Here is a 25550-nt window from a genome sequence, read left to right on the forward strand (position 1 = left end):
GCCGGTGTCCAAAGCCCTGGTTCTTTCTCTTTCCCCTCCCTGGTGGTGGGGTCCACCTGGACCTCATAGGGTGCCGGCTGGTCCCTGATCACGACACTTAAATACCCCAGCTCTTCAGATGCCCTGGGAATGGCCTCTGCCACACCCGGAACTGGTCTCCAAACTTCCTTGCTTGAGTCCTACCCATCCGCTGACCCAAGTCCTGGTCACCATCTCCACAGCCATCCTAGAGAAAGGAAGGCAAGTGACATCCCCACCCACCTCCCCAGCCATGGCATTTGGCTGTTTGTTTTGTCACATGTTATTTTGATGTCGCATAAAAGCAATGAACATGCCAAGGCATGCTGAGTCCACTCTGGGAGATGGGTCTGAGTCCCAGGGGTGTGGGCAGGGCATTAATGACCTAGGCGCCAGGCCAGGCCCGATGCCAGCTCTGAGGCTCCTTACACAAGACCCCTTCCCACCCCACCCCCCAGGGGCAGGGTCTGGGGGCTGTCCCTGTGGCCAAGCAGGACAGACACATCCCAACGGGCTGGAACCACTTCCTGCTCACTGTCCCACAATCTGGGGCAGCTGGCCTCTCACTTTGTGTACTCCTTGAGAAGGGAAAACTTCCTGTTTGCGAAGAAAAAAAGCCCTCCAAATAGCTCGACGGCCCTTAGACATCAAAGTGTTCTTACAAAACAGCATCCTAATGGCTTAAGTATCAATGAATCAGGGACATATGGATCTCATTTGCCATAAAGTGCACACGGGTTTAAAAATCCTCAGGAAAAATGCCAGGCAAAATATGTTTCAGGTTTTATTGAACCAAAAAACTCTAAGAAGATGGATTTTCGACGGTCACCAAACCCAGAAGACAGGTCAGGCTACTCAGGCAGACTGTGGAGAAAACTTAGTTCCCTTAAGCCACAGTAGCTGAAACCATGGCCCTTGATAGCAGAGACAAATTAAGTCAGATTTTGATGTAATTGAGATATAAAATGCTTTTACAGGATCTTTTTCTTTATAGGAATATTTTAAGCATGTCTAAGAAGAGCCCAGCTAATTTGCTGGGAGAGCAGTAGGTTCGAAATTTAGTTGTGCTCTGGGGGGAGTCGGTGGCATTTGGAGATTCTCAATCTCTGGGGGGAACATCCAAGAAAGGAGACTTCGAGAAACCTCCCCAGAAACATCTCTTGTTTTCCACTCTGAAACCATATCCAATGGGAGGGAAAATGGAAAGAAAGATGGAAGGAGAGAGAAAGGGAGGAGAGAAAAGGGAAAAGAAAAGAAAAGAAAGAAGGAAGGAAGGAGGGAGGGGGAAAAAAAGAATGTTTTAATGTTTCCCTATAATCAAAGTTTCCACATCAGGAAAAATGGTGTCACGCTAAAGTGTATTAGCAATTGAGCAGTTTCATGTTCTGCATTCAATTTTTCTAGTCATATATTTCTCCCTGGTTTGCAACCTTGCTTTGTGAAAAGTGTCATAAAGAAATGCTTTACCGTTAACGCACTCTGACTGGATCATATTTCAGGTTGTTACTCTCCAAGACATTATCGCAACAAGAATCCGTGTACTGCAGAGTGATCTGTCGGAGCCGCTTAGAGGGACAGATGAGAGGATTGGAACGGGGCCCGGGGTTCGTAATGAAACCTTAGCCCAGACAAGGGCCAAAGAGGAGGCTGTGGTTTGGGGGGTCTCGAGGAATTCACGTGGCTTCGCTCTGGATGGCTTCGAAACAGCTCAGTGCTGAAAGATGAAACATTCCTGTCTTTTGGCTTCATTACCTTCCTTTACCCTTTAGTAGGTGAACCAGCTCTGGCCACTAATGCCTCAGGCATGAGAACACCAGATTTCCATTTGGCTTTATTTTTAGGTGTGTGTGTGTGTGTGTGTGTGTGTTCTTGTCACTTTCAAGTGGAATATGGTATGTTATAAATAAAGCCCCACTTTCTCCCATCCTGATCACATACCATATGAGCATGTGGGGGGGGGGTGGAGGTGGAGGAATTGGGGATGTATATTCAGTACTGGTCCACATGCATCCAAGATTTCCCTTTGAAAATACCGAGGCCTGGCCCACACTGACATGAAATTATTATGTACTTTTGTTGTACAACAAATTATCATCCTATACTGTTGCAACAGGCGTTTCTACAGAGAATGCAGGTTGTAGTAATTTTGTCATATGGAGTAATATGTCACATAGACCATTCTGGATTTAGACCAATATATACAGTTTCTGGCCTAAGCAGTAACACATGTTTGGAGGAGAGACCGTTTCATTTTACTGGAATGGACAGTAAGTAGAAACACATTCCAGATTTCTTTTTTTTCCTCCTACTCTGAAATTTGGCAGCCAGAGTCCTCCTTGCACTTGATCTCAGGTTTTCAGCTGCTTACAGACCATGGCGCACAGAGGCCTACAATGCCCATGCGTCTAGTGACTGGTGCCTAATGAAATCTACAATCACTACCCAACAGATTTCCCAGAACCCCTCTAAGAGCTGTTTGAAATGAATGCAAATGGCACTCAAAGTTTGCCCAATAACATGCTAGCTAAAGTTCAGGACTTTTCTGAAGCTAATTTTATGCTTTCAAAGCCTGGCCTTGTGGAAACCTGTTTTTGGAATGCCCGTGAGGGGATTAAGGATGGACAGACAGGCTGGAGAGAGCAATGAGTTTACTCCAGACCCTGGAGGTTCCGACTTGGAGATGCTCAGGCACCTGTTTGCCTGCATCCCCAGGGTAAGACTGCATGACCTTGCCACTTTGTCTGGGTGTGGAGGGTGGGGGCGGGCAGCACTTCCTGAAGCTGACCCCAGGGTCTGGAGAATGGGGCCGGAGTTGGAAAAAAGAGACAGGTTCACATCAGTTGGACACTGAATCTACTTTATGCTTTGTTCAGATCGTATTTCACTCAAATGCTCACAATCATCCCATTGACTGAGGAGGAAACCGGTATTCAAACCCTGCAGATTTCCTATGGGATTTGATGATCTGGCTGTCTGACCTAGAACTCGGGCTCTGCCCTCTCTAACAGCGCTTTGCCCAGTGCCTAGTGCACAGTAGGTGCTTAGTGAGGCTTATTTTCCATGTGGTTAGTTTGTGTAGGCCCTATGGGATTATGAATTCTTGAGGTACAGGGACCCTGAAATTCCTTTATTAACCTTATTCACCTCTTCGGGCCTTGTGTCAGTGGAGATAATCCTTTCGGGCAGTCAGTCTCAACTGGTGACAGTTCTGTCCCTCAGAGGACATTTGGCAATATCTGGAGACATTTTGGTTGTCACAATTGGGCAGAGGGGTGTTCCTGGCATCTCATGGGTAGAGGCCAGGGATGCTGCTAACATAGGTCAGCCCCCTACAACAAAGGATTATCCAGCCCCAAATGTCACTAGTGTTGACGTAGAGAAACCCTGCTGTAGAAGAAAGGCAGTCAGGCCAGGCATGGCCCCGTGCTAGTAAAAACAATCGAAATGACTCGTTTCAAAGACTTTTTAAAAGGAACTGTAAATACCAAACATTCAATATATTTGCTTAGAAAGTTAAAACCATAGTCCATCAGGCTTAGTCCTTAACTAAAACAAACTGAGAATCAGTAAGGCTGAGAGGGAATTAAGCTAGAACAGGAGCTTCTTGAGGGCAAGGATTATGTGCTATTAATTCTGAATCCGCTGTGCCTAGCACAGGTCTAAGCCCCCAGTCAGTGCTTAATGAATGCTTGCCAGGTATTTGATTAAATGAACAGTCTTGTCACACTAAACTGTGCCAGCCATCGAATTGCTGCATGTCCTGTGATCTGTTCAATTCTACAACAGTATCCCGGACCAGCCACTGATGGGAACCTCACTACCTCACAAGGGGGCTCACTCTGGTTTTGGCTGGCTGCAAACATGAGACAGGACAATGGCTTCTAATTCTGATCTAGAGCCTCTCTTTTTGGGAAGGGGCCAGTAGTTGCTGTTGAACAATCATTGGCTGGGGGGGACAAAATGGCCAGGGTGAGGTGATATTTACTAGGAAGCAGGGCTGTGTCTTGATCACCTCTCAAGCCCAGGGCCATTACCAAGTCCAGCAGGAGAAGAGCTCCTTCCCCCTCTCACTCTGAAAAAGAGTGGATGTTCCTTCGGGGCCACTTCCTGTCTCAGTGTCTGTGTCCACGATGCTCTCCCATAAGGAAAGTTTTATCTCTGCTAGACCTCTCCTTCCTACCCCACTGTGTCAGCTCTCCCACCTTTGAAACCAGTATTTCTAGAGGTCAGTCAGAGCCTCAGAGGGAGAGGTGACATAGTGGGCTTTGAAGCCAGGTGGCTCTGGTTCAGGTTCTGACTCAGTCTCTGTGTGACTCTGAGGCCATTGGGCCTCAGTCTTCTCACCTCCAAAATGGGCATGATGCCTACTGCGCAGGTCACATCCGACAGTAATATTCATATTGTAATACAAATAAGAGTTGTTATTTATTGGGTACTTGGCATACAGTGGGCACAATGAGTTGGTTAGTGTACATTGTTTTATTTTTTTTAAGTTTTTATTTATTTTAGAGAAAGAGAGAGCATGTGAGCAGGGGGAGGAGCAGAGGGGAAGGGACAGAGGGGGAGGGAGAGGAACAAGCAGCTTCCCCACTGAACGCAGAACCTGATGTGGGGCTCGATCCCAAGACCCTGAGATCACGACCTGAGCCAAAACCGAGTCAGATGCTTGACTGACTGCCACCCGGGGGCCCAGTTAATGCACAATCTTTTTAATCTTTCCATGAATGCAATATGTCTTATTAGACCCATTTTACCAGCGAGAAAACTGAGGCCCAGAGAGAAGTGACTTGCTCAAGGTCTCACAGTCAGGAAATGGTAGGAATGAATCCATACCCATGACAGTTTCAGCTCAGATGTTCTTTGTGATTCCAAACCAATGCCCAGTTTATGCTTAATCCATTAATTTCCCTTTCCCCTCTCCAGTTCAACATTTAAAAATGGTCTTGGCTTGCTCTTCAATTATTTCCTTGACTTGGTTTCAGTGTCTCAAATAGCCTATAAGCTCTGAAAGGCCATGACCTCTCCTTTCCTGTGATCAACACTCTCCCCGCTCCCCCTTGCAGGCACAAAGTAAGTGCTCAGGTGACACGGGCTGACTTGAAAAAGTATGGAAGGGCAACATCTTGCCCCTCCTTCTATCCCTTCACACACACACAGACACACACACACACACATGCACTCATACTGCTGTATACTTGTACACACACACGTACTTGCCGACTCACACACTCACACACACTTACATCCACACCCTGCCCCCGGGTCCCGTGTCCTTGGTGAGTGGGGGTCCCAGGTGGGGTCTGACTGCTGGTTTTCATCACGTTACAAGCCTGCCTGGGGAGCGAGGCCTCATTTGGAGACGCAATATTAAATGGGTATGCTTTCCGCCGAAATTGTTTTTAAGCGTGTGCATTTCAAATCCATTCAATTTCCAGCCATCAGTGGAAATCAAGCCGTTTTGTACATGTCACATACATTTTCGTTCTGGGAAGGCCTGCTTGTGGAGCCGCGGCACGCACATGTGTGTGCCAGGGGCAGGGCGAGGGGGCTGGGAGCGAGGAATGGCTTTTCCATGTGGGTAATTGTGGCCGTCAGGAGGGCGGCTTGCAGCAGTTACGCTTTCTCAGTTTACCAAAGCCCCGGCATCTGTTCTGAGGCGGAGCTGCCGAATTCGGGGCGGCCCAGGGCCCACCCCATCAGTGCCTGGGAGGCGCCCTCCCCAACAAGCCCTGAATCTGCAGGAAAAAAAAAAAAAAAAAAGAAGAGCGGGGGAAGGGGAAGAAAAAGATGTTGACACATGCTCGGAGGAGGCCAAGGAATTCTGTTTACTCCTCGGTGATATTTCTGCCTTTTGTTGTGGCAAAGACCTGCCTTTTACTGCATTGCTGAAACATCTTCAAAGTCTGCAAATCTGAGGGACATTCCAATAAAAACCTTTGTTAGGCTGCAGTGGAGAGAACCCCAAATTCAAATCAGGTCCCAGTACTTGGCAGCGGGGGCAAGAACTGGGCAGCATGAGCCGAGTGTGGGTGGAGGCCAAACTCCCAGTCCCGGCCGCGGGAGAGGGGCACAGGACACTGGAGGGGAGGGGCGCTGGGAGCACGGTGGGGCCAAGGAGAGCCTAGTTTGAACCCTGGCTCCTCCACCGATTCAGTGTATTACCTCCGGCCTGCCGCTTTGCCCCTGTGAGCCTCAGTTTTCTCATCTGTCAAATGGGGGAGGCAGATAAACAGCCATCTATAAGTCTGGTGTAGAGGTCAGACACAGAGTGTGTAAAGTGTTCAGCATGCGGGAGGTGTTGACAGATTTTAATTGCCCATCTCCTTGCTAATCTGGAAAAACTCACTGCTGTGCCCCAGGGCCCACTCTCTCCACTCTAAGCATTGGGTATGGGTCACACTGGGCTTCCCCTGCTTCCCCCACCTCCCAAGATGAAGGAGGGTGGGTTTGGGGGTCCCTTGAGATAGGGATCAGCTACCTGGGTTAGCAGGGGCCTATAGTAGGCCAACAAGGAGGCTGACACGGTATGACCCACTCAGATGGGAATCAAGGATGGAAGTAACCACTCCCCAGGAGGAAGGGACATTCAGGAAATGAGGCCCCACATTATCCCAGGATATTTCTGTCATCTGCAAGCATTGCCTATCCCAGGCGCCGACCAGAGGTGGACATGGCTCATGTGCAGGTCCCTCTGGTTCGTCCAAGCTGAGCCAAGGCAGCCTCCATGTCCAGAGTCCAGCCTTGGGCATCTTTCAGTTTGAGCTGTTCATTATGATGTTTTATGTTTATTAGGACATTCATTCAATCAGTAATTCACCAGGCGCTGAGCACCTGCCATGTGCCAGGCTGCAGAGATGGAGCTCAGTCAGACCCAGTCTAGTGGGAGAGGTGGGCATGCAAATCCAAAAGGACAGCTCACGTGCTGGAGGAGCCCAGGAGGAGCCCAGGAGGAACCTGATCCAGCCCAGCAGAGGCTGAACAGGACGGAAGTGGACGAATGAGTCTTTTCAAAGTACAAGAGGCCTGAACTGGCTCCCTTTTCTCCCAGTGTCAAGACAACACAATTGCACCTAACTAATGATCAGAAACTTCCCTTTGAAACTGTTGGCAGGTGCCTACTTCATTAGATAACGTCTCTAAGACTAAGAGGGACTCGGTGAATGGCGGTGGGGAGGGACATCTAGCGTGAGTGTGGGGGAGGTGAGTGGGACTGAGGATTTTCTAAGGAGACATTTCTACCTCGGAACCCCAAGCCGGAACCTCTTGGATGTCCAGGGGCTGCTCCACGTGCTGGGCGTTGCAGCATCAGGTGGGAAGGCCAAGCTCTGTCCCCTTTCTTAAAGGGGAGAACTATGATCCTGGTCAAAGGAGAGGGGAAGGGTTAGTGGGAAACACAGAACATGGCCATGTGGCCTAGTTGGAAGAGGCAAGTCACTGAGGAAGGTTTTCTGAAGGAAATTACCTGTAAGCAGGAACCTGAAGGTGGAGTGGATGACAGGCACAGAGTGGCAGAAAGAGAGTTCTGGGTGGTGGAAACTACAGATGAGGAAAGATAGGAGAAGCCCGGAGCAAGGCAGAGCGGAAAGGGCTCAGTGCGGTGGGAGCAGATGTGAGGAGAAGGGGCTGGAGAGATCATCAGGGGCCAGGTCCTGGGGCTGTGGTCCTTGGGTCAGGGGGCGACACCGGGGCTGCTGGTCCCTGGGCCGGTGATTTTCTGACCTTACTCCATTTTGGATCCTCTGCACCCATTCTCAGCTCTACCCCTTGGTGAAGCTGCTAGTTGCTAATGTGACCAGTTCTTTCCCCTACAGACCCCATGGCTCTCAGGATAAAATCCAAACTCCTTGCCATGCTTTTCAAGGGTCCCCAAATCATAAATAGCGCTGTCACGCTTTCCGAGGTCTGTCTCCCCTCCATGCCCCAAACACCTGGTAGTTCCGAGTCAGGTCCTCTCACGTCTGGAATCTCAAGGGCCTGGCACGGAGCCGGACACCCGCCAACGTGACAGATGAGAACGCTGAGGCTCACTCCACCCATGTAGCCCGGCTTGATTCCATTCCCATTTCTCTTTCTCGGGGTGGGGACAGGGATGTGGCCATACAGAACTGGGCCCTTGTTTGGTGACTCTGTGAACCCTGGGGGCCAGTTTGGGTCCTCCGGCAAGAGGATGGACACAGACACAGTGTGCATGCTCGGCCAGAACTGGGTGAGGCTGCCCCCCGCCCCCAGGCAGGACGCCCTGAAGCACATTAGTGACTCCCATTTCTGGCTGCTGGAGTGATAACGTGTGCCATCACACTTGCTGTGAGCTCCAGCCTTCTTCCATTACCTCATGCCCAGGCAATAGCTCCTCGGTCACTGGCCAGCCTCATGTGCAAGGAGTCAGCTGCCCTGCCCACCGATGCCTCCACACGGGGCGGGGGGTGGGCAGCGAGATTGGGGGTGCATTGATCCCCTCTGGGCTCCTGCCCCAGGGCTGTAGGGGACCCAGTACAGGCTTCTGGGAGTCAGGCACATGCATGTGTATGTTTCTGTGTGTATGTCTGTGTGTTTGAGGGCATAGCTAGGCTACGGAAGGACCCAGCCAAAGCCTTTCATGCTGGTAAGAATATCTAAAATCTACTCAGTGCCTACTATGGGCCAGGCTCTGGGCTGAATGCTATACATACTTTAATCTCATTTAACTTTACAGCTCTAAGAATCAGAGACAGTGACTATCTCCATCACCATTTTACTGATGAGAAAACTGAGGCACAGAGAGGTTAAGTAACTTGCCCAAGGTCATACAGCCAGCAGTGCTGGAATTTGAACTGGGAAGTTGGACAATTGAACATGTGCTCTTGTAAGTGGCTTAATGCTTCCCATTTTATAGATGGGGAAGCTGATGCCAGAGAGGGTGAAGAAGAGCTTGTCCCATGCAGCAGGACAGCAGAGAACATATATGCCACTCAATAGCCCTCAGATCTGTTCACTCACCTCTTGGTCTTCCTGCCCCCAGTCTTGCCCCCTCCACACTGGTCACTGTGCCAACAGGAGGACCTGACCAGACTTCTGGGTGCAAAACCTTCAGGGGTACCCACTGCATAAATTTGGCGCAGTTGAGGATTGGGCTGTGGCCTGGCTCTCCAGCCTGGTCCTCTGCCACCTTTTCCATGCCAGTCATGCCAAGCCATGGGAGGTTCCCCGAATATGCCACCCTGTCTCCCACCCTGGTGCCTTTGCCTCTTCTGTGTCTCTGCCTGGGACACCGTCCCCCCTTCTGTGCCCAACCGGGTCAAGCTCACCTGTCCAAATTCCATTGGCCATCATCCTTGATGCCAACCGCAAGCTGGGAGAAATTTGACTTGGTCTCTTGCACTGGACTCACAGCTCCTTGAGGGCAGTGACTAATACTTCCACATTCCATGTCCCAGGTTCCCAGCTCCACGAATCTGTCAAATTACAATAGAATGAAAATTCAGTTTTGTGCACCTCCCAGGACTTGAGTCCAGCTCTCTGGGAGCTTCAAGTCCCAGCAATAGGAAATGAAAAAGTGAAAATTCTCTCATTAGAGCTCTAATCCTAGATCAGACTCTGATTAGTACTGCCTGTTCAACTAAATATTTCTTTTGGCGGGGTAGGGGCAGAGGGAGAGGGAGAGAGAGAATCTTGAGCAGACTCCCTGCTGAGCACAGAGCCCGATGTGGGGTTCGACCTCATGACCCTGAGATCATGACCTGAGCTGAAATCAAGAGTTGGATGCTTAACTGACTGAGTCACCCAGGTGCCCCCAATTAAATATTTCTTGAGCACATTGTGTGTGGTCCAGGCTCAGTACAGGGCTCTGGGCTAGATCTTGTTTTGTTGGCTACTGTATACAAGGCTTCCTTTCCTAGAGAGCACAGATGAGAAGGGGAGAGAGAGTCCACGTGTCAGTGAGCAAACAGAAGTGCAATTACAAACTGGGGTAAGACACTGAAGGGGAAAAGCCAAGTGAAAGAGTAGAGGGGCCTGCTTGGGCAATGTGGTCAGAAAGTGTTTGGAGAGGAGGGCATCTAAGCCGAGGCCTGGAGGCCTGAGGAAGGGCCCTCCAGGCTGCCGGACCAGCGTTGACAAAGGCTGGGAGGCGGGAAAGAGCCTGGTGCTTTCAAAGGACGGAAGGGGAGTGGGTGTCATTGGAGTGGGGTGAGGGAGGAGTGGAGGACATGTGAAGGGCAATCTGGAGGACTCTTCTCCCAGCCTCCCTGAAGCTCAGGCCCTCTTGCCCCAAAAGACCCTGGTCTTTGAGCAGAAATGATGCTTTCTTGGGTAAGTGTGTGCTGGCCCCTGGCTTCCCCTACTCCCATGAGGGGCTGTCCATTCTGTCGGCCTGTGTGGGGGAGGAGGGAGGGATGCAAGACCGGTGGGGAGTTCATTCTCCAGGGCCCAGAAGGACCAAGAGGATGCCAGGTCTGGCTCTGAATTTGGTCTATTCTGAGATCACATCTTTGGGAGAAAGGTAAGCATACCACCAGCCTGGGGAACACTGCAAAGAAATGCTTTAAGCCTCCCCTTGGGTTCTGGGTGACAAGGGGAGGGAAGCACCTCAGACCTTCATCATGCCTGGAAGTCTAGCTTAGTGGTTAAGAGCTAAGCTGCCTGGGTTGAAGATTCATTGCACGGTGTAACTGCTGGTAATCTTGGATAACTTCCTTGACCATCTTCCACCCCCTCTCCTGTTTCCATAAAGGAGAAAATAGAACACAGAGTAGGCATGAGATTAAATGAGTTAATGAACATCAAGAACTTGAATGGTACCTGGCGCATAGTAGCTGTTCAACGGGCTCCAACTCTTATTATTCTAATTATTCATAACCAGGCCTCAGGTAGCCTGGGGAACTGCCCACATCCGGCCAGCAGGGAGTGATGCACTAAAAGGCCACAAGCATCAAAGTCCTTCTGAAATGCCCACCGCAGTTGGACTCCGGAGAGCGTCCAAGGTGCGTTTGGTTTCTTGTACCCAGCAGCTGGTTCCCCAGGGAAATTCTCGCCGAGATTTACTGGGTACATGGACAGGTAAATATACTGTTTATTTCTTCCTTCCCTCCAGCATTTCCACCCAGGACACTTGGGTGCTGCAATGGAAATCCGAGGTTTATATTCTCATTAAACTCAATGAGCAACCTGATCCTATCTGTGTCCAACTTCATTTCATCCAGTTATCAAGTGCTGGGTCTTAACAAAACCAAAAAATAAAAAGTTAAGGGGAAAAAAAAGCCTTTTTATTGTTTGTTTTCCCTACAGCCATTTTCCTCTGATTTAAAGTCATGTGATTCCACTGAAATATGATCCATATGTTTTTGATTCATTTACTGATTAACTAATGATTGTAAAAGTGACTTTGAAATGACAAAGTTTAGTACAAAGTCTCAGCTTCATTATTATTTACACTTAGACATCAAATAGCTCTTGTGAAAGATTTTGTGAAGTGGCTGAGGGACTTTTCTGGTCAAATTTCTGTTTTCTTTTGAATTTGTGATGGCTATTGCTGTTTCTTTTTCTCCTCACCCCCCTTTCTCTTTCTCCTTCTCCTCCTCTTCCTCTTCTTAATTTATTTTTGGTGAGGATTCATTGGAACTTGAGTCCTGATAACTTGTTTGTGATTTAGACTCATCGTGGTGAACAGTTGTTTGTAAACCCACCCAAACCAGCCTGTTTCCATCACACGGGGCACCATGGCCTGGAAAAGTGGGCAAGCTTCTCAGGTGAGGCAAATGAGAGCAGGTGGAAATTCAAAGCATGTTCAGGCTGAAAACAAAACACTAAGGTTTCAAAGCTGGGAATAAAATGGTCTAAGGATATTTTTTGACATCTTTGAAGAGGAAAAGAAAAAAAATCTGGAGAAATTGGTTGGATTTTATCTGAGAAAATTTATTTGTTCAAAAGTGAAAAGTTAAGGGATCCAAAATCAAAGATAGATTTTTGTCTTCCTGTTTATTTTTATCCTGTATTCTTCCTGCTCCCCACATCCGATCTTCTGCCAAATGCCGTGGAGTTTTTTCTTCACGAACCCCCTCCTGTCAGCCCCGTGTTCTCCACCTCCTCACGGCAGCTCTTTATATCTCTCACCAGGACCTGAACCATCACATTCACCTTTCCCGGGGGGTCTCTTGGCTTCTATCTTCCACCCGATCCCAGAAGGAGCTTTCTAGAGTATAGATCAGAGCATGTCCCTCTGATGCTTAAAATCTGTCCACGGTAATGGTTTGTGTGTGAGTACTGACTACACAGTCTCTGTGTTCCTCATGGATTTGCCTCCTTTTGCCCTCGCTTCAGTTCTGTGACAGCTGTACCATATTCTCCCCATTTCACAGATGGGGAGGCTGAGAATCAGAGAAACAGAGTCACCTGAGAAGAGGGACAGGCCATGAGGTCCAGCCCCGAGTCTTTGCCCTTGACCCTCAGGCTCTACCTCTCTGCAGGAGTAAGTTCAAACTGCTGAGCACAGGCGCCAGGCCCGCAGTCCCTCACCTGTCCCCCTCCAGCCACATCTCACACTCTTCTCCTACGTGTTCTCTGGCCTCCAGCTATGCCAAACAATTAGTTCACACTTCCGTGGCCGGGCACAGACTGTTCCCTCTGATAGGAAACGCCCTTCTCCTCAGCCCCAGCTGGGCCCAGCATACTCCTGTTCGTCCCTCAGAACCCAGCTCCTGGGATCCTCTTCTGTGACGTCTTCCTTACTCAGCTGGCCTTGGGTGGGCACTGACTGTCTTCGCCCTCCCAGCATCCTTTCCCCTTCTCCCAGTGCCAGCACCCTGATGTGCAATTTCAGCCATGAGCAGGGGACCCAGACCTGTCTGAGAACCAATCAATGACCTCACCTCTCTGGCCCCAGTCATTGAGTGAGACCAGAGCAAATTACACGGGACCTGAGCAAATCCAATGACGCTCAGTCATGGGCATTTGACTGAAGTTAAAAGTAAATGGACTCTTTTTTCATTGGGGTTGCTAAGCACATTGACTCAACAAAGTATGGACCAGGTACCTCTCTCTGGTGGACATCTCGCCTGTCAAGGACCCTTCTTAAAACTAAAGTCAACATGACTGAAAGCACAGGTTGAAACTGTGAAGAGACTCCTGTTAACCTTCTTCATTTCCTGGATCAAGCCAGACTTGAAGCCGGTGCTCTTAATTTTTTGGAAATAGGAGCCAATCAGTCTCTGCCCCTGCCCCATCCCTGCCTCTTCCCCTCTTAAGCCAGTTTGCGTTGGATTCCTGTCACTTGCCATCGAGTCGTGGAGAACATCTCATCGAGGACGACACCTCTCTCCCCCTGGCAACCTCAGGACTCAGCACAGGCATCCGTCAGTCCCCATACTTGGCCCAGTTGCAATTTGTGCATTCACGTGTGCCTGCTACTGGACTCTGAGCTTCTTGGGAATAAAGACTGTGCCTTCTTGGCCTCTGTTCTTTTGGCACAGGCTAAGACACAGCCCAGAGTTGGCATTAAGGTCATGGACTTTGAAGTCAATCAGACCCAGGTTCGAGTTCCAGCTCTGCCACCTGATGGCTGCGCAGCCTTGGCCACATTCCTTACTCTACCTCCTTTCTTGTCTCAATTTCCGGAACGCTCGTTATAAAGGGCCATTAGGAAGAATGAGGGAGGAAATTTCCACTGCCCTTAGCACAGGGCCCTGCCGATTCCAGGCACTTAATAAATGGAAGCTATGATTATGATTACATGTTCTTGGTCCAGGGGAGGTAGTCTTATGTAAATCAGAGATAAGGCAGCTGTGGTGCGTTTCGGGGGTGGGAAGTGTTCACAAGCACTCACAGTCACCGCTGCCTGGAATTGTTCCTGGACTTCTGGAGACTCAGCGCTGGGATAGGTGGAAGAGCACGGGAGGAATTGAGCAGCTCCTCCCAGCCCTGCCGCTGCGGCCAGAGCAGTTCTCAGGGTGGAAATGGGCACGGGAATGTGGGCAGAGGAGGGGGGTCTAACTTCCCAAGGCCCTTTCTGACCAGCTCGCACATCCTCACCGCAGACTCACACTGGGGCAGAGAAGTGCGTGGTTAGGAGTTCGGGTGTTGGAGTCAGGCAGTCCTAGGTTAAAACCTTGGCTCCCCACTTTCCTAGCTGTGTGTCTCTAAGCAAGTTACTTACCCTCCCTGAACCTCTGATTCTTTATCTTCAAAATGAGTTGTTTAGAAGAAAGAATGAGATCATGTAATTTAAGCTCTTAGACCAGTGCCAACAAATGCTCGCTAGTATTATCAAAGATTAAAATAAAATCTCTGAGGATTCCAACTCCTTGTTGTCCTGGCACCCACTGGTCATTTGGAGGCTAGGAGGAGCTTGAGCTCCGGGATATGCCTCTGCACCGCGGGATTCCATGGACAAATCCGGCCCTGCCCCTGAGTGCTGTGCGGGTAGAGAACATGATGTTGAAGTCCAGCTGCCTGCCTTTGAAATCTGGCTCTCCTCTTTACTTACTCTGCAAGTCACTTCCTGTGCCTCAGTTATCTCACCTGTACAATGGGGGTAATAACAGTATCTACCTCATGTCTTGAGGATTAAACGACTAATACAAAATCAATACACTTGGCATTGTGCCTGACCCATCATAAGTGTTCAATAAATATTCTCTATTAGTAATTCCTGGCATAATTTAGTGACTGCCTATGATAGTAGGAGATTTTTATCTCAAAAGAAACGTGCCTGGCCTCGGTAAGCATATAGTCTAAATTGGGGCTACAGTGATCAAGAACAATGACCGCTACTGAGTTTGAAAGAAGTGACCACATTACTTTGACTTAGCCAGGACAAAAATGGAAAGTACCATAAGCTCTGGGAGCAGGCTCCTGGTGGCCACGGAGCACGTGGATCCAGGCCTCAAGGCAGTGGACTGTTCTTGGGCAGTCTGACCAGAAGCCCAGCGCGCCTCCTCCATTTCAGCCCTATAGGTCTGGTGGAGGCTGGCACTCAGAGCACCCCGCTTTCCCAGCCCCAGGGGTGTCATGGCCAAGGCTCAGAAGTGATTGGTCCAGGAAGGGCTCGAGACCCAGCCAGCACCTTTCGCTGGGGCTTTTCTTCCTGGAGGTGGTAGGGGAGAGCTGTCTTCTCCATAAGACTGGAGCTGCATGGGCCATGCCCCCAGCTTCGTTGGGGAGCTGATCTGAGGGGACAAAGCCAAGACAACACAGGGAAGTCGAGGTGAGAGGAGAGGGAGAAGGGACTCCCAGGTCTTGAAGTCCACCCCCACCCCCACACCCACTCCCTTCTCCTGATGATCACTCGCTTCTGTGGCTGAGTTACATGAGTGAATGGATCCCCTTCGTTGCTTCAGGTGCTAGGCTTCCTGGAATCTGATATGCCATCCCTTATAGATGCACCCTTATTTAATGTCCCAATGAACCGTCAGTGGCTTGCAAGGCATGATGAGAAACTGTGGGGTTGGGGGAGGGATGTCCTTGAAGAGACGAACACTGTGGTCCAAACCAGGCTTCTGTCTCTCACAAAAGCAAGATGCCAATTCATTCTTGGGCCCTTCCTCTCCACTCTGGACACTTACCCTCACCTCTCCACTCTGGACACTCACCCTCACTTCCCTTGGGAGTAGAAGGAGGGAAGAAAAGCAGCCCCATATACCTGCAGAAGTGGAAGAAGAGGGATAGAAACATTCCTCACTCCTAAGCAGCAAAGTTGTGAGTTCAGGCACCCTGGGAAGTCTCAGGAAGCACCCACCGTGTGCCAGGAACACTCCCTTTCCCCATCAGCCTGCGGGAGAGCTGCGGCTGTCCCGGTTTTCCAGAGGGGAAAAGGAAGGCCTGCTTAGGTTGACTCACTCGGACGAGGTCAGGCAGGAGGGCACCGCAGGGCCAAGATCCCAACCTTCCCCACATGTGGCACCCTTTCCCCCGTGGAGCCACTCCTGGGACTCCTCCTGTTTGGTCCTAAGTATCTCTCACGTGCCAAATAAGACGCGCTCTGAGAAGAGAGAGCAATTATTACAATTACTGCCATTGTTACAGAGCAATGCTATCCCTGGGTGACCAAGATCAGTGCTCACCTCCTGGAATTCTTAGAAATTCATGGGGAAAACAGAGGGCCGTGTGGTCAGCCGCTGATCTCTCCCCGTGGCCCTCCCAGTTTCATTTGAGCATCTCCAGGTCTAAGAGAGGCTGCAAAGTGCTGGAGGGGACCCAGGCTGCCATGGGCTCACGGTATGACCTTGGGCATGTCACCTTTGTCCCATGGCCTCAGTTTCCTCATCTTGAAAATGACGGGGCCAGCTCTCTTTAAGGCTTTTCTGGACCAAACATGAGCCTCGGTCACTAACTCTGCTTCAGTATTTTACAGTTTGCAGAGATCCCATCTGATCCTCTGACCGGGCCCTTCCCAACCTAGTTTTCTCTTTGGCATGCCTCTGCTGAGGTCATCACGCACGTGGCATATTGTCCGGTGCAGAATTCCCACAGGCCACTATCACATTTTATCCTCTTCCCTCTGAGTCAGGTGAGCATATCAGAACGCAGGTGAGGAAGACTGACATTGTCACAGGGCTAACCTTGGAGATACTCCCAATGGAATGATTTTAACCCAAAATATTGGAAATATTAGTGCCTTGACATTAGCAAATAATTACATTGCCAGGCTTCTCCCAACTGATCCTGACCCACAGGGTTGTCTAGACACAGTGGATCAAAGCCATGTTTGTAATGAGCCCGAGAGGAGACAGCACTGGCTTCAGACTCGTGTAAGGAACTAAAGCAAATGGTATTTTAATAGCTGGTGTCAAAATTCCTCCTAAGAAGGGAATCGTATTTTAATATGGATTGAACTGAAGGAGGTAGGACGCTGAGGGCCCTGGGGGCAGTGTCCAGCACAGAGACAGCCCAGGAAAAAGGAGGGGAGAGGAGAGGGGAGGAGAGAGAAGAAGGAAAGGGGGGAAGAGGAAGAGGGGAGGGAAGGGAGGGGCCGACAAGGGAATGAATGGAAGGCTCTGCTGTGTTGGATGTCTCTCTGCCCTGGGATACCCAAACTTTGAGATACTCTCCTAAACTCCCCCAGTGGTGTGTGTGTGTGTGTGTGTGTGTGTGTGTGTGTATGATATGAATCCAGTGAACGGGGCTGTTGGACAACACATATATTCTTAGTGTAGTAGGTGCCAAGAAGCATGGCAGATGCTGAGACCTCAAACCTCTGAAAACTTGCAGAAGTCTTAGAAGGTTCTAAGCTGCTCCTGTCTGTGGGATTGAGGTCTTCAGGCAGTCCTAGCTAGACCTGAGGTGCTATCATGGCCTCGTCTGACACGTGGGTTTTTACCCATTTTGCAGGTGGGCAGCCAAGAGGGTTTGTCAAAATTGAGCAAAACTGACTGATTTTTTTCCACTGAGATATTTGTTGCTCATGGATCCCTGATCCCATCTTTCCATCTTCTCCTTCAAGACCTAACTTATTCACCAACTTAGTAAATACCTGGGTGATCCTAGTGTCTGCATTTCATCAACATTTATTTATTTAGGTTTTTATTTTGTAATTATTTTATTTTATTTATTTATTTTCAAAATAATTTTAGATTTATAAGAGAGTTATGAAGGTAGTCAGAAAGTTTCCACATACCCTTAACCAGCTTCCCCTAATGGTAACATCTGTGACATTCGTCTCAACTAAGAACATCCATGTGACACTATGAATCTGCTCCAAGTGCATTGACCTTATTTGAATTTCACCAGTTTTTTCCCTAAGGTCCTTTCTCCCATCCAGGATACCATGTCACATTTAGTCATTATGTCTCCTTGGCCTCCTCCCCTCTGTGAAAGCTCCCCAGTCTTTCTTTGTTTTTCATGACTTTGAATATGATACACGTTGGCTCTCCACTTACACATTTATCGATTCATCCAATTGACCCATCAACTCACTCACGGGGTGTCAGGCCCTATGCCAGGCACTGAGAGCTCAGAAATGCATCAGGGGAGGCCCCTGATCTCGAGGCGCTCACAGACAAGGAGATTAGCAAGAAGCAGACCACAAAATCAGAGAAAAGCCACGGCAAAGGAAGGCACAGGGTGACAAGAGCTGAGCCCATGAGCATCAATGGAAAGGCTGGTGTCTGGAGCCGAAGCACCTAGCAGCAGAGAGATGATGGTCCGCCCTGAAGGGCCACCTAGGATGTATGTACAGGGATCTGGATCAGTGAGGCCTCATTGCAGATAGACAGGAAACATCGTTCCTGGCTACAGGAACACTCTTCAACAGTGATCCATAAGCCCCATGTATGATAGGCAGGTGATGTGTCCCCCCCAACAAAAGAGAGATTGAAGCCCTAATCCTTGGTACCTGTGAATGTGAACTTATTTGGAGATCTTGTGATATAAGCCACATACAGAGTTCCTGCTGGGGTTGTCCTGCCCTGTTAGGTCTTCTTTTTAAGTGGGGTCCTTTCCAGAAGGTTCCATCGTGCTCACTTAGCCCATGGGAAAACTGCACATTCTTTGCCCCACCAGACCCTGGAAGGGCAGGCCACTCTTACTGAAACATTCTCTCTTCTGTTAGTTCTCAAGAGCAGACCCCCAAGCTTTGCTTTCAGACTGCCCTGAGGAGAGTCAGGTACCATGTCTAGGGAACTCCAGGTGTGCCGGTTTCATTTTTCCAACAATTTTTCTACCACCTTCACTCCAATGGCATCACAGGGTGAACCTGTAGCAGATCATCTAAGTAAAAGTGCATAGTGAAGACATAATTATTTCACATAATATGCTTCCAGGTTGGTCCAGAGGCTCAGTAGCTCTGGATTGATGTCTCTATAGGAGTCTCTTTGACCAAAGATGACAAGATGGCTGCAGCATCTCGGGAGATCACCTCTTCATCAGCAGAGTCCAAAGTGCAAAAGGCATGTGAGTATGAATGCCTCTGTCTTTTGTCCTTCTGAAAAGCTCCTGGCAAACTTTGCCTTACCTCTTATGCTTTATTGGCCAGGATCATATGATCAGTCCTCCACCAACCACTGTTGAGAAGGAAAGGAAGGACCAAGACTGGATTGGAACAATCCTGACTCAACTTCTGGAGTCAGCACAAAATTAGGATTGTGTTTTCTAGGAAAGAAGGGGGAATGATTGGTTGCTGGGTAGGAGACCAGCCGCATCTGCCACACGCAATGCAGCTGCTTCTGAAGCTTTCCCTCTGTAAATAATACTGCCTTAAATATTCTTTGGCATAAAGATTTTTCTACATTTAAAAGATCTCCTCAGGGAGGTGGGTGGATACACACACACCCCGTGCTGTCCTGGGAGTCAGGGGAGTTTTCTGAATCACTGCCTCTCAAGCTGCCCCCTCCCCCCAGGGGGCTAGCTGTCACCGTCCTCTGTTATAGCACATCACCTGGAGTGGGTGAGTGGCTGGCCAAGGTTAACGTTGGCTGGCTTTGTGCCCAGGGACAGACTATTATCAGCTGATACAGACAATCTGATTACTTCCATATTTTCGCCTTTCTACTTTTCTTTTGGCTTATCCTTTGACTATTTTTTGAGCTCTAGTCTAGTCTAGTCAAAACATTCTCGCCAATCCCAACCTCAGAACGGGCAAAACCCAACTTTAACAATTTAGAACAAAACCTTAAGTCAACCAACAGAATCCATTTTTCTATTAGCCACTTCTCTGGAAATCTTCCAATGTGCACTTTTGATTAGTGACTGGATTAGGAAATCCACTGCTGCCCACCTGGGGCTACAGCAGGAACCAGATTTAATGAACCCCAATCATTAGATTCCCAGAAGTGGAATTTGTTGGTCAAACTGCATAATAATTATCGGCACCCTGTTAGTTATGATAGGTATTGCTAGCTGTTCTAATGGAGAATCTTCAAGTTGCAGTGGCTTAACCTGATGGAAGTTGGTATCTTATGCATAAGGTTTCATCCGGGGTCTTTGGCCAAGCAGCCATCTTAGTGGTGATTCAGGGACCCGGGGTTCCTTTCATCCTGATACACTACCCTCTTCTATGGCCCCAGATTCTCCCTATTTAACCAGTGGATGGGGAAAGTGAATATGGGATTATGCATGGGAGGCCTAGAAGAGCACTCATTACTTTTACTAGCTTTCCAACACCCAGAGCTCACTCACATGGCCATTCCAGCACAAGAGAGGCCAGGAGTGGGGATCAAGCCGTGTACTTGGCAGTAAGGAATGATCAGTGACCTTTGTCAAAGACACCTACCGTGCCTGGTGTTTTATATACATTACCTTGTAAGGTGGGTCTTAAATACTTAATTTCACAGACAAGAAAACTGAGGCTCAGAGGCATAAAATGTCCTGCCAAGGCCACACGGCTAATAAACGTGAGGGTGAGAATATCTCCTACATCTTCTGTAATTAGCTTTATACTTCATCTTTTACGTGTAGGTGTGTAATCCACTTGAAGTCCACCTTTGGGTATGCTTTAAGGTGGGGGTCCAGTTTTATTTTTCTCCAGTTTCCCCCAAACCATATACTAGAGAATTTTTTTTACAACACCTGATGCTATAATTTTTTTTCCCCAAAGGGGCTGACTTACATCCCTACTACGAGTGTACGAGTGTGCCTATTTCACCTCACCCTCTTTAGCACTAGGTTTTATTATTTTGAAAATCAGTACTATCTGATGGTAGGAAAGTGGTAACTCATTTCTCAGATTGCCAATGAGATTGCTTTCTCCCTTTTTATCCCCAAATATATTTATTTGTTTGTGAATTATTTATTTGCCTCTTTGTTCATCGATCGAGAAGGGTCTGGATAATGTTCTCATCCCTTTTCATATATATGTGCATGCGCACGCGACAATCTCTATAATAAAGATACGATGCCTTTGCCTGTCATTTGGCTGTTGCGACATACATTCCCCTTTCTTTTTTAATGCTCAAATGTGCTAAATTTTCTGCAGTCAATTCTGTCCATCTCTTTGTGATGTTTTCTTATGCTTCTAAGTTTAACCAGCATTTTCTCCCCAGAGGTCTGATAAATATTCAAGTCTTTCTCCCTCTATGGTTTGAATTTTTAAAGATGTTCAATTCCTCAGTGCATCTGGAATGCATTTCAATGCACGGTATGATACGGAAGGGTCCAACTGCAGGTTTGTAATTTGTGGAAGGAGGGGCCTCATTTACACGTCCAAGTTCCCTTCACTCCCCATTCTGAGCTTCTTTTCTCTTCTCCAGGCCAAACAGAAGCAAAGATACCAGAAATGGCAGTAAAACGTACCAGGCTGTGATTGTTTTCTCCTAATGAAAGAGATTCTCGTTGTATAATTGAACATTTACTACATACTAGAGTTCCCTGTGCTTTGCACAAATTGTGTCACTGAAGTTAGTCATCAGACTTCTTCATGAGTTTGAAATTATTACCCCTATTTTACAGATGAGGGAAACTGAGGCTTAAGCAAAAACTTGCCCAAGGTCATACACTAGGGTGGTTGTCATTTTTCCCCAGGAGCCTCACTTCCCATGGTTATTCATTACTTCGCCTCCTAGTTATTAACTTAAAATGCACTTGTTTTCTTGAAATTAAGGTAGAACGACAGGTGAATTCGTTTAAAAATACTAACAAAACAAATGCAGAACTTTGAAAAATATTAAAATGTCCCAGAGTTCCCCAAGCAGAAAAAGATATTAAAGAGGATCTAGAAACTTCCAAAAGAGTCGACACCATCCCATTGATCAAGAACCACTGTTACCCTGGTAAACATGCACTTTACATTAACTGGGTTTTGGAGGAATTGACTCTAGGCACAATATTCAGAAACTCACTAGGGTCTAAATAAGTGGGGTGATAGCCAGAGATTTGATCCAGAATGGGGTTTCTCAATTGTTTGCCTTCTTCTTTTAGGAAGGTTTCCATTTTTGTGAACTTGGAAGAGTCTTCAGTGAAGGGAGGGAAAGGAAGACTGAACAGAATGGAGGTGGGAAAACGTAAAGAAACACAAAACCCCATAAACAGACTTACATCTGTCACCTCACCTGTCTGTGCCCCAGTGTCCTGTACAATGGGACTGATGGTTGTGAGTCCCATTCACAGAAGTCCCCATGGTGAGGACCGCATAAAATGGAACAAAAGCATGCCCTGCGCCTGGCCCCAGTAGGAGTGCACTCGGCGTTCTTGCTGGGAACTCCCACGGTAGTCCTATGAGGAAAGGCCAATGAGGGTTTGGAGACCCGCTGAAATGGGCCAAAGTGCATGCTCGAAAGCAGACTAGAAAAGGCTCTTGGATCAGGAAAGAGGGAAGACGCTAGATGCTAGACAGGGAAGAAGAAAGTTCATCTATATCGTGTTCAAGTCTTTATATCACAAGGTGCCTTATTTTCATGCTCTGATTAAAGAGGCCTGGTTGCTTCTACCTTCCCTCTGCAGACATGGAAGGAAGGCTAGGAGGAGGGCAGTGATTGGCTCAAGTTCACATCAGTCAGTTCCAGGTCTTCGGACTCCAGAGACTGGCGGATCTCGGGGACCCAGGGCAGGGGGGACTAGCAAGATGATGACTTGGACAGGGACGAAACTCCCTCAGGTGGTGAATCCCACAAAGGACCTCAAGCAGCTCTGACCACAGGATACGAGGCCTTCACTCTTAGCAAGGACACTTGGAGAGAAGTTCTGGCCTTCCGAGACAGAAGAGGGACCAGCTCCATGAAAGGGTAAGCGTAGGAGGTGAGAACACAGTTCAGATCTTGAAGCTGTGTCAGGGACATATGCCTTCTAGGTCAGTCATATCCTGATTACAGGCATGTTTGCCTCAATGAAATATTCTCAACAAGAGGCCATATTCACTTGGCAGGGTGGTAGAAAACAGGTTTCAAGAACAAACTGAGCCAAGTCATTCTTCCACCAACTAAAAAAGAATCCTAATTCCATGTTTCTTTAGGTTTCAATGGATTCAAGTGTTATTAAAACCTTCAGAATTGGTGATGGCGGTGGTTGAGGTACAAAACCCAGAGTGGACAGAGAGCAGTGAGCGAAGAAAGCCTGGATTCTGGTACAACTCTACTGCCAAGAATATCTCCCTGCCTGGAACAGCTGGAAATGCAAGGGAGTGTTTTATGGTTTGTCTGTTTGTTGGCCAATTTCAAAGAAATCTTGATGTAGAAAGTTTGAAAAACACATAGTAGTATAAAGAAGTAGCAGGAAAAAAAAATCACCCATAATCCTATCATCCAGTAATAACCACTTTACATTGTGGTATTTTTCTCTCTAGAGTTTCTTTCTGGGCTTTTATTTTTAAAATAAATGTGATACCTGGCTCCAGATCTCTCCCCTTCTCAGACTGGCTGAGATGAGGGCCATTACCTCCTGCAAATATATACCTTTCCAACTATAAAATGCAATATGCTCATTAGGGAAAATCAAAAACAATTTCCCCCAAAAAAGGATGAAGAAAATTAAAATCCTACCACATGGAGAATTAACATTGGGGTGGATCTCCTTTTTCTCTTCTTTCTTTGCATTTCTTTAAGTATAATATAGATTTTTTTTTTACCTAATGTTGCATTCTATTTTCTTAACATTATATCATAAGCCTTTTCTCATGTTATTGTATATGCTTCCTAAACACTTATCTTAATATTCCTTGGTATGGCTATTACAGAACTTAACGATTTCGTTTATGATGAACATTTGATTTTCTGTGAGTCCTTTTTTTTTCTAAAATCCTTGCCCACAGTTCTATGATTTTTTTTTAAGATTATTTATTTATTTATTTGACACAGAGAGAGAGACAGCTAGAGAGGAACACAAGCAGGGGGGGTGGGAGAGGGAGAAGCAGGCTTCCCGCTGAGCAGGGAGCCCGATGCGGGGCTCGATCCCAGGACCCTGGGATCATGACCGGAGCCGAAGGCAGATGCTTAACGACTGAGCCACCCAGGTGCCCCAGCTCTATGATTTCTTTAGGACTGAGTCCTTCAAGATGAATTACGGGCTGAAAGTGTATGGATCTTTTACTATGTATTGCCATGTTGTCTGTTGGCACTTTGTAATGGGAGCAGCGTGGGCAAGTAGCCCCCTTGCTATACCCTTGAACCCCCTGCCTATTTTACATTGTAAAAAAAAAATGTTGCTAATTAAATAAGTGTATTGTTATTACTGACCAAGAATCTAAAATAGCTAGTGTCTTTACTAGGCGTGGCTGTGTCACATTAACTTTTGACTCAGTTTCCCCATCCTTACCATGACAGGGTCAGAGAATTTTCCAAGTTCTAAGAGTTGGAAATACTGGTTAAAAATCCAGGTTAGCTCTCCAAGCTTCTGTCCCCTCATCTTCAGAAGGGGAATAATATCTAGCTGGGAGAATCATTGTGATGATTGAAAGAATAATACAAAACAAAACAACAACAACATATGAGTCATTGGCACCATGCCTCGCACATAGCAAATACCCCATGAATATTACCTTCTCTGCTCCCTCCTTTATCCTCAACTGGAAGCCATTGGAAACATCAGCAAAAATAGCATTAAAATACCAGATTCCTAGTAGAGGAAACCAAAGCCCAGAGAAACTGATCAACTTGCCTCAAGTCATGATGGCACCAACTAAAATGTAAATGACAAAGTGAGGTCCACACCACCATCTCAAAGATGAGTTTCAGGGGGCAGCTGCACGGCTGAATATGGTTTGCACATCTGTTTGATTTGGCCCACATAGCTGAAGAAAGAAAATGGGATAAAATCAAATAAAGCCAACATTGAGAATGAGATTTCATGTCCACATTTCTGGTTTCTCTTGAGAAATCATTAGATCTGATGATGGGGCTGGGCCCGTAGGAGTGGCGGTGGCGATGGCCACACACCTCCAATCCACCAGGTCGACAGTGGGTATGTGCAAGCTGCCAGTTCCTGCCCGGCTCCTGGGAGCACTGGAGTTTGCAACCCCTGCTCTGACCCCCGCTGACATCAGATCCAGGGTTTCTGACGGCCCCCCCACCCCGCCCCCCCGCCCCCCCACCCCCCCACCCAGGATGCAGGCTCCTGGCTAACCTCAGACTGCCTGTGTTTGTGGAGGCCGCCACTCAACCGGGGATTGCCCACCGAGTGGGTCCTGCTGTAGTCCAGGAATGTGCACGTACATTGTTCTCCGCCCAGCCGCATTCATGTGGAGTGAGCTCACTCTGGCCCGCTGCCTCCTTCCCCCAATCTCTCCAATTAAAAACATATTACCTTCCCGCTCCGCCTGGAGCAGCCCTGGGCCGCAGCTTTATTTTATAAACACATTTAGACAAGTTCAAAAAGGAATGATTCATGCTGGACCTGAGCACTCCTAAACGCGAGGACTGCTGAGCATTTTCACAGGGCAAGCATCCTGAGCGGGACCAGGCCTGGCCCTTGGGGGGTATCATCTCTCCGGCTCCAAGGCCCAGGATTACCTGTCCGCAGCTGGAAGGACTTACCCACAAGGCCACCTTTCGGCACCCCCAGCCAAGCCCAGCCCCCCATTGGCTCCTGGAAGAGGAGGACGAAGGCCCAGCCCCTCCCCCACCAGGAGGCTTCCTCTGATCCCTCGTCCCCAGGGCAGGCTTCCAGGCTCACCTTCCCACCCTGGATTTGAGATCCCTCCT

General features: G+C 48.2%; 1 long non-coding RNA gene across 1 annotated transcript; it reads right to left on the bottom strand.

Annotated features, from left to right (window-relative positions):
* Positions 1 to 4451: 4451 nt before the first annotated feature.
* On the bottom strand, positions 4452 to 25074 carry LOC135365265 (uncharacterized). Its single transcript, XR_010412905.1, has 4 exons — positions 24973 to 25074; positions 24508 to 24640; positions 9303 to 9449; positions 4452 to 5929 (listed from the first exon to the last, which is right to left on the bottom strand). It is a non-coding gene; the product is annotated as an uncharacterized LOC135365265 (long non-coding RNA).
* Positions 25075 to 25550: the final 476 nt, after the last annotated feature.

The sequence above is a fragment of the Mirounga angustirostris genome, unplaced genomic scaffold (genome assembly GCF_029215605.1).
Source record: "Mirounga angustirostris isolate CCGP_5_RB_7025 unplaced genomic scaffold, mMirAng1.0.hap1 SCAF_7, whole genome shotgun sequence".
Lineage (NCBI taxonomy): Eukaryota > Metazoa > Chordata > Mammalia > Carnivora > Phocidae > Mirounga > Mirounga angustirostris.